Below are 5,289 nucleotides of genomic sequence, written 5' to 3'. Positions count from 1 at the left end.
GCCATATCCTCTTCCCCTGTCCGTTTTTGCGTGCATTGCTTCGCACTTGCGGCCACGCATGTGCGGAAATTTAGTCGCGCCTGCGACCATTGCTTCTCTTCACACTGGACGCATCTGTGATGGAAGGCTCGCTTCTGCGAGCTCTCACCTGCGATAGAATTTCTGCAGGTGCGATTGCATGAGATAGCCGAAACTTCAGTTTTTTCTTCTAAGTCTAAATTTGATCCGTTATTAATCCGAAACTCACCCGAGGCCCCCGGGACATCAACCAAATATACCAACAAGTCCTAAAACATCATACAAACTTAGTCGAGTCTTCAGATTATATCAAACAATGCTAAAACCATGAATCATACCCGAATTCAAGCTTAAGGAACTTAAGAATTTCCAACTTCTACATTCGATGTCAAAACCTATCAAATCAATTCCGATTGACCTCAAATTTTGCACACAAGTCATAAATGACATAATGGAGCTATGAAAATTTTCAGAATTGAATTTCGACCACGATATCAAAAAGTCAACCTCTCAGTCAAACTTCCCATAAATTTGACTTTCGCCACTTCAACCATAATTCTACTACGAACCTCCAAATACTTTTCCGGATACGCTCCTAAGGCCAAAATCACTATACAGAGCTATTGGAATCATCAAAACTCTATTCCGAGGTCATTTACACATAAGTCAATATCCGATCAACTATTTCAACTTAAGCTTCCAACATGAAATTTATTCTTCCAAGCTAGCTCCGAAATATCTTAAAACCAAAACTGACAATTCATACAAGTCATAATACCTCGTAGGAAGTTATTCAAGACTTTAAATAGTTGAAAGGAACGTAAATGCTCAAAATGACCGGTCGGGTCGGTACAAGCTTTCAGTAGCAGCTTACACAACAGCTTGCAGTAACAACTTACACAGCAACTTGCAGTAGCGGCTTACACAATAACTTCCTTTATTATATAAATATAGGAGATTTCAGTTCACTATATACATGAGTTTAACGTTGAATAAAAATATCAATCTCCCTCTATATTTGTCTTCGGTTTCTTTACTTTATAACATTTATTTTATAGCAAATTTGTTGTTGTAGCAATTATAGAGCTTTTATAGTAGTAAAGAAAGCGCACATTTTTCTAGTGTGCAATGTTGGTAGTTCCAGACTTCTAGGTTCCACGTGCAACCAAAATAGATTAAATTTCATGACTTGGTTGACATTTCTATCAAAATTAATAATCTTATAATGGAGTAAGTTTTTTATTTTATGCTAGCATTGACGTTGAAAGTATTTCACTAGTCCATTCCAATTTATGTGTCAACATTTAATTAGAGTAGTTTTAAACAAATATTAAATTTGTGTGAAACAAACCTTTGAAATATATATATGGTTATAAATCATCTCATTAAGAGAAAAATAAAAGTTTAAAGGTAAAATAATGCTTAATATAAAAATATATTACTCTTTAAAAAAAAACTAAAACAAAAAGATTATCATATAAATTGTGATAAGAGGGGTAACAAATAAGTTGGATTTAAAATTTAGAGAAAACCAATATCAAATGTTATGAATATCTCAAAGAAAGTTGGAGATGAATAGGAATGGGATGTTCAAAATCTAACCGAAATCATTAACCGAACCGAACTGATGGCTTATTGGTATCAGATTATCGGGGTAATGGATAGAGAACAGATTAAGATTTTATAATTAACGGCTTAACGACTTGGGGGGCGGATTACTCAATTTTCTTATCGGGTAAACCACTAAACCGTTAAGAATTTTTATATTTATATTTTTACCCCTATGTATATAAAGTACTATTGTTTATCTGTCTTTCGTTGCCATTGTTATTTGTATATTACAATTCTTTTTCCAAATTCTTGATTTAATTATAGGTGACTACCCAGTTTTATATGAATATTGATTTTTTCCACATGTTGTACCTTTATCTATTTGCATATTACAGAATCGAATTACAGCTTCCAGCTAAGTTAAGCGTTAGAACTTTGAGGGCGAAGGCCGGAGCTTTTGCCTTTTGATTGATTACGAACGAATGTCCTTTTGAAAGTTTTACAAATTTGGTTACTATGTGTAATGATAGTATGTGTAGTCTTGGTATTGATTGAATGATTGCTAAAAAAGAATTTATTTGGTTTAGCCGATAAGCCGCCTGATAATTGTTAATCTGATGCCAATCCGCCCGTTGTCTTATTGGATGGCTAGCGGATTATTACATTTATAATCGGATAACCGTTTAGCCGAACCATTAAGTGTAATTATCCGTCCGATCCGCCCGATAAGCACCCCTAAATAGGAATATGTAAGAATTGATATTTCTCTCTTCTTTCTTAATTTTAGTTGAATTATGATTTTTATGTTTTTCTGAAAAGGAAAATAAAGTCTCTGATTGGACATAATATTTCAAAATATATTTCACATGTTTTAAAAAAAAAACATGAATTGTGATTTATACTCATAAGTTTTAAAAACTATCAAAAATACCCAACAACTCTGAAGAAAATTCATACAAAACAAGTGAAATAAATCTGAAGAAAATTTATACAAATATTAGCAGATTTTAGCAAATTACCTTCAAATTTTGTCTTTACAGTGGATTGCCACAGATTGGCACAATAATTATGGAGAAAGTTTTTTTCTGTTTATAGAGAAGGGCAAAACCGTGTGAGTTTAATGAGGGAAAAGTGGGTAGATATGGATTAGTTGAGTCATAATAATAGAAAGTGAGATTTTTTATAAAATATAAAGTTTAGGGCAATATTTATTTTTTTTTAAAAAGCAAACGTTAATATTTTGGGCCAAAAACAACTCTTGAGTTGGTTTTGAGATTTAAAAATTTACCAAAATATGAATACAATCTATAAGTATTTGCCTAAAAAAAATTGGAAAAAATTTGTCAAAATCTCTTGCCATACGGGGGTAAGTTAAACTCGAGAACTATCTATGTATCTATATAATTGAGGGACATAGCCCGGTGATCTGGCACAACTCTCCCGTCAGAATCCCCATTTATCTACTTTGTCATTTTTTGATATTTTCCCATCAATTTTAAACTTTCTGTATTACGGTATTTACACATTAACTGCTAACATTTATCGCATGTATCCGAAGGGACACCAAAACCACACTGAAAGACCTAAACTAAGCGTTTCTTCTCTTCTGCCAACGTCCGTTCAAAGCGCAATGATTCCATCTATTGCCGATTCGCCGCAAGTTATGAAGCCTTCACCGTCGTCACCGGCCAAAGATGCATCTGCTTCAAGACCAGTTCGGACGGCCTGAAATTTCGACAAACGGAACAAATCACCCCCAAAGTTGAAGGTAATCTCTTTGTAGAAATCACGCATTTTCGAAGCAAATCAGAGTCTTGTCTTTCTTCCTCACGTGCGTAGGGAATTTTCTCACTGTGTTTTCTCCCAATTGTAAGTCTTCCCGTTCATATGTATAAGTGTGTGTGTGATTCCTACAAGTCGAAGCCTTGACTCATAAAAGGTCTACTACTCCATCTCCAATTGGAAGTATTTGGACAATATTGGTTCCCACTTGCCAACCCCTCTTGCAAGTAAGCCCATATTCTTATCGCCTCTTTCAGTCTAATTGATGATTATATTTTTTCCTGTGAAATTTTGTCAGGGATCATTTATAAAAAAAAATTATGCGGAAGAGTCAAATCAGTGTTTTGTACTGTTCTGAGCATATGATGTAGTTCGGTAACTGATGGGGCTTCAGGTTACGTTCTTTTAGCTTTTTCTCTTTGCCTTCTGACGTTCAACTTACATACTCCATGTTTTATGAACTCTTCCCATCATTTCGTGAGTCTTCAGCAGACCAAGAACTATTCTTTAATTTCAAATTGATAGAAGTACAAAAGATATGAATTCACATTCTTTTGCCAACATATGCAGAAACTATAATGTGCAATAATTCTCTATTTTTCGGTAGTAAAAGTTCACCTGTATTAAGAATGAGACTCAATCTGACTTGACAAAAAGGATTTGGTGATATCAATAATAACTGTTGTCTGTGTGCATTTTGTGCTTAAAAAGTAATCTCAACAAAGGTATCATATGTCAAGGAGCTTAGTGACTCTTGACAATTACTCTATTGCCAATCGGGGTGAATGGTGGGCTTACGGCTAAGGATGGTATATGAATCTACACTCTAATAATCTATTCTCTTCTCCTATTCAGTCCTATAGTCATATATTAGTGGTGAAATAATTTTTCAAGGTTGGATCTAGGCTTGCTATTCATTTTAGTCTGGGGAAGTTGGTATCATTGTGTGCTCGCCAATTCGATTATGTATCTATGAAAATCATCGCTCCTGAAGAACTATGTAGCTTCCTTCTAACTAAATAGTTATTCTTTTGGTTCCTGTTACCTGTTTTTTGTTTCTCAAATTTCTGCTGCTTTGATAGCTTTTATACGCATCCTGATGTGCTTTATTCCTGTGATTGTTTTAAGCTGTCAAAGCCATTGTTCGTAATGCCAAGGTTCGTCATATCATTTTCCCGTTATCATGGAATTAAGTGTGTTTTAGTAGGTGTATCTTTTGCTTGGACTTGCCATCTATATCTTTCTTTTAAAGGATATCAAATATAAGTCTAATAGAACTTCTATACATGCATATAATACATTTCATAATAGAATTTTCTAAAATCGCCTGATTCGATTTTGTGCAAATAGCGTCAAGCAGCATCGTTAACAGTTAGAAGATACCATTGGTTCCTATCCTGTTTTACTCACATTGGAGCTATATTGGTGACTTTCATGGTAGTTTTCTGATTTTTCTTACTTTAGTATTTTTTTGGTTTATTACGTCAGTATTTTTCCCTGATTTGAATATCTTTTCAGGATGTGAAATGGCGGACTCAATATCTCATCATGCAGACTTATCCTATTCAAATTGTGAAGAAGATATCAATGGAATTGAAGGCAACAACTCAAGAAAGAATTAGCAGTTCGTGAGAGGCTTTCTTTGAGTATTACTCCTTAAAATTTCTTTCCTTGACCATTTGGTTTCTATATGTATTCTTCTATATCACCAAGCTAACATTAGTGACAAACAAGAACATGCTATTGGCATTCAGTCCAGCAATAAATCATGTACTTCTCCTTCTCAACTTAATTTTTGGGTGATTTCTTGTGGGTTATGAAAGTCTGCTAACTGATCAGGAAAATAGATATTAGCCCAAAAATCAAACATAGTGGGATATGAGAAAGAAAGGATAATATTATCGTGTGAAAGGAATAGCTGTATTTCATGGTCTTAGA

At 34.1% G+C, this 5,289-nt stretch overlaps 1 long non-coding RNA gene across 1 annotated transcript; it reads left to right on the top strand.

Annotated features, from left to right (window-relative positions):
- The first annotated feature begins 2,960 nt into the window (after window positions 1-2,960).
- LOC107762584 (uncharacterized) lies at window positions 2,961-5,138 on the top strand. The gene is made up of 2 exons (XR_012704534.1): window positions 2,961-4,788; window positions 4,870-5,138. It is a non-coding gene; the product is annotated as an uncharacterized LOC107762584 (long non-coding RNA).
- Window positions 5,139-5,289: the final 151 nt, after the last annotated feature.

The sequence above is a fragment of the Nicotiana tabacum genome, chromosome 21 (genome assembly GCF_000715075.1).
Source record: "Nicotiana tabacum cultivar K326 chromosome 21, ASM71507v2, whole genome shotgun sequence".
NCBI classification, from domain to species: Eukaryota; Viridiplantae; Streptophyta; class Magnoliopsida; order Solanales; family Solanaceae; genus Nicotiana; species Nicotiana tabacum.
The sequence above is the reverse complement of the archived record's forward strand: the minus strand, read 5'-3'. Positions and strand labels throughout refer to the sequence as shown.